This window comes from Poecilia reticulata, linkage group LG6, assembly GCF_000633615.1.
Source record: "Poecilia reticulata strain Guanapo linkage group LG6, Guppy_female_1.0+MT, whole genome shotgun sequence".
NCBI lineage: Eukaryota > Metazoa > Chordata > Actinopteri > Cyprinodontiformes > Poeciliidae > Poecilia > Poecilia reticulata.
In genome coordinates, this window is record NC_024336.1 from 21,736,487 (window position 1) to 21,753,131 (window position 16,645).

General features: G+C 43.4%; 1 long non-coding RNA gene across 3 annotated transcripts in view; it reads right to left on the minus strand.

Annotated features, from left to right (window-relative positions):
- Positions 1-5,364: 5,364 nt before the first annotated feature.
- Positions 5,365-16,645, minus strand: part of LOC108166363 (uncharacterized) — a 15,857-nt gene continuing 4,576 nt past the window's right edge. Inside the window, exons 1-4 of one of the 3 annotated variants that reach the window (XR_001776684.1) lie at positions 16,208-16,386; positions 7,672-14,237; positions 7,432-7,559; positions 5,365-5,447 (exon numbers count right to left, since the gene is read on the minus strand). This is a non-coding gene — a long non-coding RNA (uncharacterized LOC108166363). Of the gene's footprint in view, positions 5,448-7,431; positions 14,238-16,207; positions 16,387-16,645 lie in introns of those variants that run through there. The other 2 variants (XR_001776682.1, XR_001776683.1) reach the window with 2 other exon arrangements.

Genomic DNA, 16,645 nt, shown 5'->3' on the forward strand with positions numbered 1-16,645 from the left:
AACACAACTGGAGGCATGAGTCATTAACTCAATAGACTCCACGGAGGACGCAACTGCCTCAGCCGTTAAAGAAAATCTTTACGTGGAACAGCTTGAGACAAATATAATGACACATTTGAGTCTCGCACAAAGAGCAGCGCCGCAAATGAATGGCTGAGCGTCGGCAGCTAATGAGATAACCTGCCTGTTGAAGATAAAGCCGAGGTGTTTGGGGTCATCGGCGGCGGAGCGGCTCCACTTGGATGGCGTAAGAGAGAGGAGGAGGAGGAGGAGAGGGGTGTTAGGGGGGGCTGCGCCGTCCTTTGAGGGCTTTTGTAATTAATCAAAGTCCCTCCTTTTAAACTCAACTATTTCGCATTTAACTTTATCTGCTCGTCTACCACATGCAAAGCCCCCGCGTGTGATGTGAGCCCGTATCTTAATTACTCTCAGATCACTGATACCCCCCGCACACACACGCGCGCGCTCTGGCAAAGCCTCCTGAAGAGACAGAAAATCATTTTTACAGCCAGGGAGATAAGTCCCTGCGCTCCGTTTTAACGCCCTCGCCGCCACCGGCAGCCCTTCACCCAAAAACCGTCGTCAAGACGGTAATGCGGTGACAGGCGGCCGGCGAAAGGCCTTACACTGATAATTCATCTGTTACACACGAGTAATGAGCGTCCCACACACACACACACACACACACACACACCCCCGTGATGGATTTCAAACTGAGTCCTTGCACAAACATTTCAGTTTCAGACTACTGTACATCATTATTAAGTTATTAATGATGGCGGTTGCTGCATGTGGTCTGCTCGCAGGAGATGTTTCTCAAGCTGAGCGAAAAGATCATTACCGCACGTGTGTGTGTGTGTGTGTGTGTTTGTTTAGCATCAGAATGCAGGAACGCTAGCTTTCACTGATGCATCTTAGTGATCGCTAACCTCTGGGGCCGCTAATCTCTAAACGATGTCCAGGGCGACGACATTAGTCACACACGGGCTTGCGCCAAAAGCCGGAGAGCCCGGTTCCTCTGCAGCTACTGTAAGGCTCTCAGCCTCGCCTTTAAATATCACACATCCTGGGAAGCCTGTTAAAAGTTTGTCGATAAATGTTTAATGTATGCTGTTACAGGCGATTAAGTATTTGTACACCCACAGGAGAGACGGCAGCTGCTGCAAAAGCTCCACTCATGAATATCCAAATGGGACAAGAGTCGAACAAAACACGTGATGAAATCGTACCAAAAGTTAGAAACAGCTGTGCGCTGTTCATTGGCTCGACCTGGTGCCAGGCTGGACGTGATCTCATGCAAAAGGTTCGCCATTCATTTGGAGCTTTTAATGATACATTTAAGACATTTGCTTTCCAGTCTGCAATGACAAACGACCTCAATGATTTTGCTTCCTATAGGTGAATGTTTGGGTAAAAATAAACATTGTTCTTTTATTTTATGATTTACTGACAACATGGTTGAGGTCAGACCGATGCCACAAGCTTCATGTCTAAGCCTGTCACAATGAACAATAATCAATTAATCGCGTGATAAATTAAAAGAAACTCAATCATTTTCATTTGCTTGATTTATCGTTTTTCTCTCTTCTTTCCATTTTTACAAAAACCCGAATGATGAAAATATTCTGTTTGGTGTTTTGGTCTCAGCTGGCACCTTTTAGAAAGATAATTTTGTTTACAAAGACTTCATAATTCATTTTATTTGCTGTTTCTGTTGTTTTCTTTAATTATTTTGGATATTTAAAATGTCTTCCAGTTCCAGTCTTTAAATGTTCGTCAGAATTTAAATGTTATTGATCCTTGAGAACGTGTTCTTGCGTTATTGTGCCATTATTACTATTATATTTCTTGAAAATGGTCTCAAAACAACAGCGATATTATAGTTTATCGCAATAAGTTCTGGGACAATTTATCCTCTAGCAAAATTTATCAAGACAGGCCTATTCATGTTACTCCTTAAATCTGTCCCAAACCCAGTTTCAGTGTGTTTGGTGTCGTTGACCTTTTTAAATACCCAGTGGGGTAAAAGTTTCAGTCATTCACCTGTTATTTAAAGTGATGCTGTAGAGTCAGAGTGAGTTATACTCTGCTTGTTCAGACGCTCAGCATCATCCTGCAGTCGTACGGCACCTACTGAGGTTCCGTTTTGTTGCCAGTGGTGCCACTGATGCAGGCGGACTGCACAAAGTGGGTGGAAAAATGAGCAGGGAGGACAACCTTGAAACTCTTTGGCATCAAAGCAAATCAAAAAACGACCATAGACGGAAATTCAACAGGATGCTTAAATAAAAACATTATTCTAAGCACATCGAAATGGGTTTCAAATTGGACAAATTACAGGAAGTCGACAAGTTCAAATGAGCTTTTCCATTCCTGACGATAGGAGTGGTCCAATATCCATGCAGAATGATGAAAAGGACCGCTCTGATGCATTCATTCATGTGTTCGCGTCAGCCTGTGCACGTTTTTGAGTGTGTATGTCTAATTTTCACMGTGTGTGAATTGGATAAGACGCCTATCTGAAATTCAGACTCGCACAGCATGTTCTGTGCCAATGCGAGTCAGAAGTGTATGTAAAATTCTGACTGCCGCTGTAAAATTGTTGCGGATGAAAGTGTAACATTTTGATATGCAAAGCCTCGTGGTTCTTTATCTGCAAACGGAGAGGAAAGTGCCAGAGGGCAATCCTCGGGCTTTGGAGAGTAGCTTGAGGGCTTTGCTGACAACACAAGCATGTGGTTAAATTAAATGTGAGGCTGAAATAAACACTAGTGAGCAACCTAAACCCAACTCGTGTTGCAGATTTCCACTTTCTGATCTGCCTGAGACAATATAATGTCGTAAAAGCTCCCCCGTTTTCTCCGAGCCGTCGTGCACGCTCGGTAGAAATTAAAAATGGCAAAAACGTTTTTTTTATTTTTTATTTTTTTTACAATTTAGGATTCTCATTAAGGCTGGCCTCACCACCATGAGAATAAACATCAGATGAACGTCAACTGTTACTGCTGAAAATGCAGCCCAAATATTCACCTGCTTGTTTCCCCGACTGGCGGATGAATCAGCCTGCAGTTGTCTAATCACCTCCTTTCACTCCTCCAGCTTGTTATGGGCTAATCACGCTCATTTGAATGGCTCACATGTGTAATTACTGCTGTCAAGCAGTCCGGGGTCTAACAGGTCAGCTTGCTCGGAGCGTCGGGTCCATTATAAAGACGCTAACTTATGATCATAGCTGTAGGCCGGCTGCAGCACTGCAGCCCAGGGGAGCAAATGTCAGGCCGTCTCATTGGGGGGAAATAAAGTGTTTGTTTAACACGGAACGAGGTTGGCGTTGCTCTTGATTAGAATAAATGGCCATAACTCATTTACGCCTCGTCAGTAGGCTGCTGTTTTGCAATCAGCGGGTGTTGCTCGAACCTCCGGCGGCTCTAATGAGGCGGGTGGTAGGGCAAACACACACCTCACCTCACACACCTCACCGATTCACCTACAAGAGCTCGCTCTGTCCAGATCCGTTTGGACGGCTCCACCAAATTCTGGATATCATTGGAAAAAGAAGAACGTAATTCCCAAAGTTGACGAGCTAATGTTACTAGCCTAGTCGCTACGGTCCTGTTTTGTTGACCTGGAAGATGCCAATTGACGTGAAAAGTTCTTCCAAGGATGAGATTATAGAGAATCCATTAATCACTACGTAGCCCTCACGTTGTTTCTGATTGGTWGACCGCTCCTTCGTGACTCTAACTGAACTCTTGAGTCCATCAAGGACCAGGCGTACCCGGACGGCGATGTTGTTTTTATGGTTTCTTATTCCACCCGTCTCATTTCGTCCAGACATACCTTATGCATTAAACATCAAATTTAAAATGAAGAGGCTTGTGACGGAGCTGGAAGGGTAAATTGCGTCAGAGAAAACGCAAACTCCAGTCATTGGTATGCAGTGAGCRTAAGGTAGGGCAGGCCGCCCTCCGTGTGCTATTTGCAAAAATTAAAAAAAAAGATGTTTTCAACCGGAAATCATGTTTGCTTCTTCTTTTTTTTTCAGATGCCTTATGAGAATTWAATAACTATCATGGAAGAACAGCAGTCATACATAGCAGAAATAACGGCACATCAGGTGGGCGGCTGGGGGCTGGAGTGAATGTTCAGTTCAGTTCAGTGTTTTTGCTGAACTGATCACAGCACAGACAGATTGAGCATGCCGCAGTCGGTTGATGTACAAGTAAAATGTCCCCACAAGGCCTAACACAAGGCACTGTCTTTTAACGTGGCTCGGACTCTTGCATTTCCTGCGTGACTTTACATTTAAGGAAAATACGGGCTCACTTGCAAGCTGAAAATCCATCGTGCGTCTAAAGTTACTTGCTGAAAAGCAGAAGGATGGACTTTATTTTCAAACTAGTAAAGATTCTCAGATTGTTCAGAGGGATTTCATTTGTATGGGTTTGTGTACACGAATGAAGAAATGTCTCCTGCACGGCTTTGCGCAGCGGTTTGAATTCCCTGGTCCTAACTGATACCAAGAGCATGAAAATGGCATCGGTGAGCACGGATTTCTTTTGAAACATTTATGTTGAGCCCCGCAGGCCAGCAAGAGTCCTTGTAGGGCAAAGTTCTCATCCATTCCTCGGTTTATACTTTATTCCATCTTCTTCTAAGATCGCGCTCTGGGATGTAGGTGGATGCCGAGTGGTGTTTGGGAACACGTTCCTTTATTATTCAGTTTTGACCACATACGGCAGCAAAGTTGTACGTGTGGGCAAGTTGACATTGATGTATGCTCGGATGTGAGCAAACCATAATGTCTTCAGCGCTCARGCTTCAAAGAGTTATTCTCTATTAAGGTTTTTTTTTTTTTATCCTTTCATGACTCCACTTCACGTCTACCACTGTCAGTGTCGTTGCCATGTGCGATTGCAATGCAGGTTTTTCATGATGGAATCCTCACGGATATTGTGGATGCATATATATATTATATATATATATACAATTTGTATATGCAGTATACATATTTGTGTTTTTATACAACGTATATTACAGTAGAATGATCGTTCACTGGGCAATAAGGAGTCTTACGTCCGGTTGTTTTTTTAGGTTTAGAAGTCTGGTTTCTAAACATGAAAATAATTTCATGTAGCTAAACGTCACACAGGTAATGAAGTAGGAGTTTTGACTTACAACAAAGTCAAAGCTCAGGATTTTTTTTTTTTTTTGGCAATTTTCCGGGGCAATGGGAGTGCATGAGGAGACGATGTATGTAAATAGGCTGTTTTTTACTTAGGCTGCAGAAAGTGACACCCAGAGGATGAGCTGCACTCTCAGGACACCTACTAGAATTTTTTTTATTTTTTTTATTTCACTTTACCTTTAACTCTCTGTTTCCTCCTCGCGCTTCTCTTTTACTCCATCACCATGCTCCCAAGAGGTGAAAAGAGCTGAGCTCTGAACTGCAAGGAGAGAAGAGGAGAAGGAGGAAGTGAGAACAGGGGAGAGCAGAAATTCACAAGTTGTTTGACTACGATGTGTGTGCATGTGTGTGTGTGTGTGTGTGTGTGTGTGAGAGAGAGCGAGAGAGAGTGAGATCACTGCATGTGTGTGGGGGGGAAATGTTTTACAGACAGACATCTGGGGATGCTCTGCAGCCAGGGGGGCTTTAAGCCGCCGTCGAGTTGAGAATCTAAGATGTGGTGCAGATCTGCAGCTGAACTGCACCAGCGTTACGGCTGGTTTATGGACTAAGCTCGTCCAATCAGAGCTCTAATTAAACCGGAGCTGCGAAAGAACGGTGAGAGAGTGTTGTTTACTGGAGCCAAAAGACTGCAGTGTGARCGTGTGCTGCAGTACCATGTTGACATGGCTGTTTTATTATGAGCAAATAGCTGGCTCTCTTTTTTTCCCCCCTTCTTCTTCTTCTTCTTCGTCTTTCTTGCGTCTTCCCTGCTTAAAAGAATCTCGGTAAGGCAGACCCAGGAGGCTGCACATTCTATTTCATTTCCATTTGAAAAACGGCGCAGAGGAAATGACAAATGCGCCAGGCCTGCCGAGAAGCCTTCGGGGCGCTAATGTAAATAACAGAAATTAATCATCTTCTCCAAAGAGGGAGGAACACGCCTCACAGTCACAACAAAGGTCGCAAATCCGGCCCAAGCTTTAACGTCCTCCGAACGAGAAATGACAGACTTGTGACACTCGGCTAATGTGTGGTCTGTGGGCTTTAGCATGCGCACGTTTGCACACTGATTTCAACATAGTTGTAGCATCTCTAGTGTTTGAACTTTTTTTAAAATGTGTTATTTTATTGTAATATTTCCAAATATAATATTTGTTTTAAATTCAGTATCAGTTTACCAAATTAGTTCCTTCAGCGCGTTTTTGTTGTTGTTTTTGATTCTTTGTGATAGACCACAAGTGTCAAACTCAAGGCCCGTGGGCCAAATCTGGCCCGCCATAGCTTTTTATGTGGCCCTCTAGATTCCACATGTAACACTAAGTGTGCTTAGATATTACTTTATCGATCAAATCAATGCAGTTTTTATCCGTTTACTGCCAGATTATATCAGTCAGTCCCTCCAGTTTCTTGAGAATTATCGTGGAAATTCAGGCAAAATCAATAAATCCGCTCACTTTTTTGCGCTAATTGGTCAAAAACTTTCTTACTTGCACTAAACAGCTGCCTCAGCCTTAATGTGATCTATACAGCAGGTAATAAAAAGTTACTAATACTGTCCAAAATATGTGCAAATATCCCAAATATTTCCAAATTAATACCACAAACATTCTGATTTTAATTGTAAAAAAAAAAATCACAAAAAGAATCCTGGAGGGAAGGAAAATATGTTCAATAGTATTATTTGATTTCAAGAATTCATTRATATTTTAGCAAGTTTACAACAAGGTTTTATCACTACGTTCTGGCACAACCGGCCCTTTAAGAGCATTCATAATCTTGATTTGGCCCAAAATGAAAATGAGTTTGACACCCCTGTGATAGACCGACACAGAATACAATTGTAATGTAAATGTATATAAATAAAAATCTGAAAAGTGTAGCACTCCTAAATGACATCAAATGCAACCAACAGTCTTCAGAAGTTATCAAAATCAGCAAAACTAATGTCCTAGTCGAAGTCCAGACCTAGACTTGATGAGTRAGACATTTGCCAAAATACTTACAGAGACAAAACACCTATTATCGCTTCGTTTTGTTGCCCTTTCAGATAAAAATCCAAATAAAACACAAAAAAATACACGGTTCCAACATGAGAAAATGGGGGAAAAAAAAAACATCCAGGAGGCATGAATACTTTATGTATCTGCAGATGTGCACGTTTACTTGTTTCCACATATCCCACAATCCCTGGCCGTTAAGCTCAAGTGTTTGTTTGGCCACAGAGCGGCTTCCTGCTTTGAAGCTGAACCGTTCACTTTTACCTGACAGCAAATAGTTGAGCAGAACCAATTTAATCTTGTTTTGCAGCCCAGGATGACACCGAGGTAAAGTGAGGCAGTGAGGCTTGTCCCAGCTCCTGGTGGAGGTAGTCACTAAAGGCGCCCATGCACTGAGCGAAAAAGAAAAAAAAAAAAAAGAAAAAGATGGTAATTGCAATGTGTTTATTTGAACTTTATAGTCATCATGGGAAGCTGTGGCAACACAGTGTGGAATTACCATACCCAGGGTGCAGACACGCCGCAGCTCTCTCCGACGTAGTCCAACAGCTTCCAGGGAAACTAATTTGCAGCTTGGGAAAATACCACCTGACAGATCGATTCACCGGTTATACTCACAATTAATGGACGACTCGCTCTCATGGAACTAAAAGAATCCCCCGGCTGGCCAGATTTGGCACAGGGGGAAGGGGAGAACAAATGTTGCTCTCTTATATCTCATAAATGTCACAATTAAAAGTAACCACAAGCTCCGTGTGCATCACGATTCCTCTCAGGRGACGGCTTGGCATTTGGACAATCCTGTTGGGTTGCTCGTCGCTAAGAAAACCAAGTGTTTTTATTCTTTCTTTCTAAAGAAACTGTGCATTGCAGCACTTCCGAATCTCATTTGCAAACAAAGGAAGAAGCATTTGCATAAGGCATAAAGCACGGCAGAATGTTGCATGTGTATTCTTAGCATGCAGGAGGTGCTAAAATAGCTGTTTGCAATGAGAGGGATCTATACATAGAGCTGGTCTGAGCTGAAGTGTTGTTGGTGGCGAGCACACACCAGCTGTCAGTGTGAGGAAAGAGAAGAAAATAGCTTTTCCATCGTGGAAGGAGGAGAGAGAGTCGCTCGGCCACAGAGAAGGCGGACTGTGAATCTGTCGCAGATTTCTCAACCGAATTCACACCAAAATCACCGAGGGAGATTCAGGGGGCATCGGTGTGGTTCACCCGCCCTAACAGCGAGAAATKAAGCCTTTTCTCTTCTTCATTTAGCGGCTGCTTCACCCTCAGCCATGCAAACGTCCACAGGAGTGCCCTCCTTTTAACCCTTGTTCAGAGAGTCCGGCTGAACGGGGAGGGATACACTGAACMTGACCACATGTGGGCCAGGCTGTGTGACTGACAGCCTGGGCTCCGGATTCTCAGCGGCAACCAACTCCTCCCTGACCGTACATGCATAAATGCAATAGATAACTTCTTTTTTTTCTTCTTTTTTTTTCTTCAGGACGCAGCCAAGCAATAAATAGGTTATAATTTTTTGTATGGCGCTCACACACTGCCCTTTTTTTTTTTTTTTTTAATGCCGCCCTGGGCAATGGGGGTGAGAGGGATGGGGGAGAGAATGATGCAGGCAGGATGTGTAATTTAACCAAACTGCTCATCATCGTCCCAGGAGGATGCACAGATGAGCAAAGCTACGACCGACAAAAATCCACGCTTTTCCTCGAAATCTGCACAGTCCAAGTCAGATTAACTGTAGCTTCTCATCAAAACAGTTCAAAGAGCGGCGGGGTCGTTTTACATAACATCTGTCTGGATGCAGCCGTGCTGCCGTTGACGCCRCCCTGACTTGCCTCCCCCCCCCCTTCCTGAACGACTGAAGCTGGGTACTCTGTCGTCGCCCTGTTGCTTGTGTTTTTGTTGATGGACAAAATTATGGGATTTGACTAAGAGGATTAAAATGACAGCCGTTAATGAGACACAGCTGGGACTGGATCACAACAGACGAAACCAAATTGCGCCGCCACGAACGCACAGGCAGCACGTGCTCACAAGGGCACACGCATTAGTGCCCATGTGATCCCCATCGCACTCTCTGCCTCCTTCTAATGCTCACCTGGAGGCTAGAAGACAAGCTGCCAATCACCTCCATGTAAAGCGTATTACACAGGGTTTATTATCCCATTCAAGTGAACCGGATTAATTATGCCTTCTATGATGGATTTGAAATGTTTAGCCTAACAGGACACACTGGGAATAATAGCATAATTGTAAGCTCTCGCTAACCCCTCCCATGTGGTGTTAAAATAAAAAAAATAAAAAGTTATTTAAATGTCTGTAACTGATGAATCATCACGCTGCAAACCTGAAGTGTGTAATAAAGTCGTCTGGCTCGTGTGACTGGGGTCTTTAAAAACAAAATTACTTTTTGTGAATCTGTAAAATTGTTGTTGCAAAACAACACTGCTCAGCAGAACCTTTCAAAAAAAAAAAAATTAAAAATTAAGAAAACAAATAAAGTGAATGCCCTTCTCTTTGGCAGCCGAAAAGTGTCGGAGCGGAACGGAGACCGAATCGGTAGCTCAAATCTTAAAGTGTTGTACTTTAGAGGCTGAATGCCTGGGCCGGAAAAGGTCTGGATCTCATCTCTGATAGCAGCTCAGGAGGGATGTCGGATCCCACCCGGATAAATCACTGGACTTTTCAAATGTATTTCTACGCCATTATATCACTTTAAAATCATCACAGATCAATGCAAAATAGGGTTGTTGTTTTTTTTACATTTTGCAGAAATACAAATCTGAAAAGTGACACAGTCAACATCTACAGACGGAAATATTTACCAAACAACTTAAGCTCAGATTAGACAGAGAGTGAACACCAGTTTTCAAAACTTTCCAAACAAGAAAAAAAATCCCAAAAACATTTAGGTTTCAACTTTGACTAGACCATTCTAAGACATGAATATTCTTTGATCTAAAACACTAGATTGAATGTCTGCTCTGGCTGTATTAAGATGGCAGCTCTGCCAGAAGAAGAGCCTTTACCCATTAACAGTCTTCTCCATTCCTAAAGCATCCACAGAGAATAATGCTGCCACCACCATGCTGAGCCTCCAAAATGGTGGGTTTAGAGTAAAGTGCCAYACATRGAGTTTTAAAGTTTGGTCTCAATTTAACCATGCGAATGCTTTCATTATCATGCTATTCACGTTATATTGCTTGAAAGTGCAACTTGATGCACTTGTAAACTGCATCATGTAAACTGCGATAAACGACAATATTGTCATTTATCGCAGTAACTTCTGCGACAAATTATTGTCCAGCGAAATTTGTTATTGCGACAGGAATGCGTGTTGATCTCGGTTACTAATTAGGAAACTTCCAAAAGGCAATTATTCAGACTGGATTGTCTATAAAGCCATCAAAGAAAAATGGGGACTGAATACAAATGCACCCCACACACTTCAGATTTTAATCTGATGTTTTCAGCCATAATTTCCATCCACTGCAGAATTATGCACTAGTTTGTGTTGGTTTACCACAAAATAGCCCCACAATGCTTTGAAGTAACGCAACATTTAGGCTTTTCTGTGCACGGTTGCTGTAGCTCATGAAAGTGGTCCAGGGAAGGACAACAGGCAAACCTGTACTTGCATTGTGTCCATGTGGGGGAAGAGCGAGCGCCCTGTGCAGTCCGGCTCCACAAAGTATCGCTTTAGGCATTAATTGTGTCTGTGACAGAAATGTGTCAGGACACAAAAGCGTGCTGCTGCTGCTGCTGCAGTCTGATGTGTGTCTGACTGCTGCTGCTGCTGCAGTCTGATGTGTGTCTGACTGCTGCTGCTGCTGCAGGCCAGAAGAGAACAAATCCCAACCACCATGCTGAAGAAATGAAGGGAAGTTGCTTTCCTCCTGATTAAGAGAGGTGGATGTGAACGGGTTTATCTGGAGAATAGATTGGAGCTGTGGGGCAGATAGAAACTTTTTCATTTGTTTCTGTAATAGTTTTGAAAGAATATGGGGCGAAAAAAACAAAACAAAACAAAACAAAAACTATYAGATTTACTCTTGATGTTTTTCTGTTTTTATTTTGTTTTTTTGTTGTTTTTTTTAGCCCGGGCAAACATTTATGAGCTCCCGGTGATGCAAAAAGATAGCCAGCGAGCGGATAAAGGAGGATGGATTTTGAAAGGTGTTTTCTGAATGTCACGGAAATGTATAATACGCAACAGAAAAAAAAAAAAAAAGCTAAACTAAAGGTTGAAKGACAGYTTTTGGAGAAAACAAAAATCAAGCTGTAAAAATCTTCCTTCTATGCGTCCTGTAACATGCTGCTCTCTGTTTGTATGGACTGATTTAAGGTGTCGCTCTCACCTACAGCTGGTCTCTTACACAAACAGTCCAGCTTCCTTTTTTACTCGACTGCAGCAATCAATTCTGGAACATGACACAGAACTTAAGTGGAATCCAAATTACTAAGATCCCCATCTCGTCAGCCATCTGYGAGATGTGCAAAAGAAAAATAGAGTTGGATTCTCAAAGGGTTTTAAGCACAGACCTGAAAAAGTCTCTAATAGGTCACCTTTATCTGCCTCTTGGAGACAATTTCTCTCACTTCTTTTCAAGAGAAACTGCCATCCTCTTARTGTWAAGTTGTAATTTATAATTTTATTTTTTTTCCAAAGCCGGTTTGTTTAGATGGAGCTCTCAGGGCTACGTTTTAAAATAGAGGTTTGAGGGAAAAAAAATAATTTCTTTCTAAAAAGAGTAAACCAAAGTTAAATAGAAAAAAAGGGAAATGAGCAAAGAGTCGGGTCTCACTAGGCATAACTTTTACACCATGACAGGGGCAGCCGCTGGAGCCAATTAGGACAACGGAGCCCGTACACCACTTATGGTCTCTTGGCGCTGCTGCTACGAGATCCAAAGGGGGTTTTTAACACTTACTTCCTAACTGAATATTGAGACCGTGTGAGAAAAGTAGTGTAAAGCTCTCTATAATAGAACCATACTGTATAAATCAGTGCAGTTTATGAACATATAAGGTCTGCTGCACAGTTGCAAACATTTTATTTTTGTTATCAGCAGTTTGTCCAGCTTTGAAATAGAAACAGAAATAGAATGTTTTTGCACACGTGCACAAATAACGGAGTCTCTGAATCGGTCTGTAGTGTCACAGTTTAGCCCGTTAGGAGTTTCATCACTGACTGAATCGACCCAAAATGTGATCGTAAGGAGGATCTGCTCCTAAAGCGCGAAGCAGCCTGGATCCATCAGTATTAAAAACCAGAAGGTCGTTGCATTTAACCGTTCTCATCTTCCAGAGCGATGCTGATGCAGATGGACTAACCAGAAAGCCTACAAACGAATCCAGAACCCTGAATGAGCGCCGACACCCCGTAAAACCTCGACTTCAATGTAAATATATTGGGATTGTGCTGCGATTGGCCTGCACAATTTAGTTCATGTCTGGAAGTAAATCATGTTTACAGATTAAAAGTGAGTAAAATGGGGGGTGCGTTTGCATTCAGCCGCCCTTGAAAAACACKTTAACTGCTTTTGCTGCAATTGCAGCTGCAAATCTTGCAAGTTTCTTTCGTGCTTTTAATAGTTTGGGGAGGCAAGCAGAAGAAGGGGCAGAAGAATTTGTCCAAAATGGAAATGGAAAGACCTAAGGGACCTTAGCACTTTCGCAAGACAACATAAGTATGCACTTTTTGTTACTAAGTACAAGCATGAAGTATCTTTGTGGTCAACAAACAGGAAGCATGCTTGTAATCTTTTTTCCCCCCATCTTTCTTGGATATTCTGATGCTTTTGAAAAAGACGGTAGAAACTCTCAGGAAAAGTTGATAAAAAGCTAATCTTCTTGACCGCTCAGCCGTACTCTGCGTCCGACATTCTGGTGGGCCAGAGGACGTCACCTTGTCAGATGACATCAGCGCCTCGTGGGACAGAGGTGACTGCAGGTCAGGCAGACGTGATGGGCTGTTGGGAGAAAGTTTTACAAGAGAAATTCAATAGAAGCCCAAAGTATTGCAGTTATTGGAGCCACGCTTGTCCACTGTCAATTTTAAGATTAATTTAAAAAAAAGAAGAAGAAGAAGAAGAAGAAGAAAAAAAACTTCTATAAAAATCCAAGATTTGCTGCTCGGTTTTAGAGAAAACAGCGTTGTCAGTGTTTACAGCTAAATTCGGGCCCAGACTGAGCATTAAACACACATTAACATCAACCATGTTTGTAAACACGGCAATAAAACCGGTTTCACGGAAAATTGTTAAAAATCATCACATTAAAGTGTAGGAAAAATGTATTTAACATGCTTGCAAGGCCCTCCTCTCCCTTTACCGACTGTTATTAGCACAGCGTCATCTCATATACGCTGTATAAATGTCACTGTGTGTTATTTAGTGCAGCGATTATACTATCCCAGATACRGCATAGAGCTTTAGTTTCATTAAAAAGATTAGCGACAGACGGAGACGAGAGCTTCTGCGGCCAGATTTGTCCTCCAATCTTTAGCGCGACAACTTCTTCGCTCTTCTGAGTGACGATGTCTCTCATGTGCGTCGAATATGAAACGTTCGTCGAGCGTGAAAAGTTGGTGAAACGTTGCCGCATACGGGGGAAACCTGCAAGCTACTTTTTTGTCTATGTGCATATTTGGAAACGTGCTTAATTAAACTGCCAGGGACAGCGGTGGGTTTTTACTGAGAACCAATGTGACCTGGACACACACGATAATGTGATACGTTATCCGGAGGTGCCTAGTTTGGAGATTTGAYGTAATGTGAGTGTTATTAATCACGGTTAAAAGCGTGCAGAGGAGACAGAGTGTGCGATGCGTGCGTTTTGATGTGGCCAACGTGAAATCGTTTGTGTCTGCATGCCCTTCGGCGTGGGTGTTTTTAATCCATACCCACCTTGTGTCTCTCACAGACACGGCAGTGATGTTTACCGTATTTTCATGCAGCAGCCGATGAAAACATTTGCAGCGGCCCCATTTGCTGTCGTTTCCTCAGTGTTCGGTTGGTGCAGCTGAAACTTCGATGAAAGATCTTCTGGTTCTGCAAGGACTGAGGAAGCAAAAGCAAACGTTTTAGCAGTTTGTCGTAAATTGTGCTGAGTTCAAAGGTCTGGAGTTTCAGCAGGACTGAACAGGAGAAACTTCTTGGGTCTTCTACCCAGGTTGGTTTTATGGTAGATATATAAAGGTTTTGTGGTTTAATGTCCTTCAGGGAGATTTGTATACTCTCAGTTTTGYGGGAACAGTTTGGCGATAATGCCAATATCAGTGCCAATATGGCAGAAAACAAATAAGGTTCATAAACTGCTATCAAGAAGGTCTGGCTATGTTCAAAAGAAAAAGATTAAAAAAGAATTTAAAAAATCAGTTTGTAGATGTACAAAGGTTGAAGAGAAATACTAATAATAAAAAACAAAAATCTATCTGTAATTACAAAGAAAGCAAAGACAGGATGAAACACTGAAAGTTTGAAAGATCACAGCAAACAACACTGACTGTGAGGTTTTTTTGTTTTTTTGGTTGCATGATCCTCATGTGGGCAGATGAGAGACCCTGCAAGATCACAGCAATGAACTGCTGGTTCACATCTCCACGTTGGTCCATCCTTTATGTTGGACACAGCCAAGCCCCCCACGCACGCTTTCATTAACATTTAGCAATTACACGCAGCGCTCCGTGTCTGTCCAGGCACTGGAATATTTGGAATCACGTCGCCCTTTCAAAGCTCAAGGGGCCGCAGCATTATTTAGCCCCGGCCTGACGCGGAGATGAATTAAGCGAGTTTCTGTGAGTGTGCACTGAATCCCATTATGCTAATATTAACAGACGGCACTTTTTTTTCTCCTTTTTTTCTTTTTTTTTTTTTTTTGTGCGAGGCTGCATCAAAATGGGCTTGTATTCCTGTACGCTGTTTGTGCTCGCTGGAACGCGCTGCAGATTCAACCACCTGTGCACAYGATCTAACACAACAGTTTGCATGAGGCTCTGTGGCTGTGACTGCATTAATATTCTCTCTAATAGGAATTGGCTTACACGGTGAAATGTAAAAAAAAAAAAAAAAAAGAGAAAGAGAAAAAAAATGCAGTGCAGCTGGTTACCCAATGAGCCACGGGGCCCCACACACCGTATCATCTCGCCGGGTTAAAAGCTGACCGAGAGCATGCGACTTTGAGTCTTACAGCAGGAGGAAACAAAAAAAAAAAAAAAGAAAAAGAGTTATGCCTCCATTTGAAATCGGCTTGAGTTTCTAGCCACCACGCAGGTCACGCTTCAGTGGTCTGAAAAATTACAGGATACCACCCTTTTCCAATTTCACCAGCGCCGGACCAAACTGTTGCGGGCTCCTGAAACAATTACCCCAAGGGCCGTAGAAGCAACCTTGTTTATAGCTCATTGAGTACCTACAGTTCCGATTTAGAGCCGGTAATTACAACGTCGTTATCTTCCCCCCTAAATCTTCTCCAAAGGTGTTACCGCCAAAGTGAGCCGCCTTTGGCTCTGCCGCTCGATCATTGATCAAAACAAACACAGCATCGGTATGTATGCCCGGGCGTCGCTCAGGACGGCCTAATGTTCCCTTCTCCAGGTGTCTGTGACCCAGCGGTACCTGCTCACCCGGAACACATCAGTCACACTAACACACATCTGTCGCCCTCCATCACAAAATATGGCCCCTCTGTGTGCGTGTGCGTGTGTGTGTGTGCGTGTGTGTGTGTGTGTGTGTGTGTCTCTTTCTATCTCTCCTTGAACGTCCTGCCCTGCTTTAGACGGGGACAAACAAGTCTACTGATTTGCCTCTAATCTGTAGTCTGGACCCTCAGCGTGTGCTGCCGTCAGCCGGCACATCCTGAAGAGACATTCCACAGGGGGAGCCATGCATTAGCGCAGCATCCTGCCTCCGCGCCGCGGTGTGACGGGGACAGGGCAGAGGGACACGCTCCAATTAGAGGCGGAGACGTGGGGACTTTGCCCCTGACACGTCCCTGCCCCGCTCCACAAARGAAGTGCAAGCAAGCTCACCTTTTCTCACACAGAAGGACAGCTTTCTCTTCTCCTGCCGCAGGCTGCTGCTGCTGCTGCTGCTGCTATAGTCGCAGACCCTCATGAAGCCAAACCATTTCACATCACGCTGTTCCTTTTCATACGTCTGCCTTGGTCAAGATTATATATGTGTGTGTGTTTGTGTGTCTCCTTGGGGGATTGGGGGGGGGGAGGAGGAAAGAGCCTAATCTAGTGTATGTCTGCACACTTATTGCTGCTCATGTGAAAAATGCCGTGCAGGGGGTCGGAGGGTGGGGAGGCAGTGAGGGTCTTTGGCATGCATCTCTCGTTCGACTCTTCCATCAACTGAAATCCGTCCCTCTCTATAGTGCAGCGTGTTTAGCAAACGGGTGTGCGAGGTGCACCGGATCTGCTTCACGCATGGTGCGTCTGCATGCTGCATGAACACAATCTGCC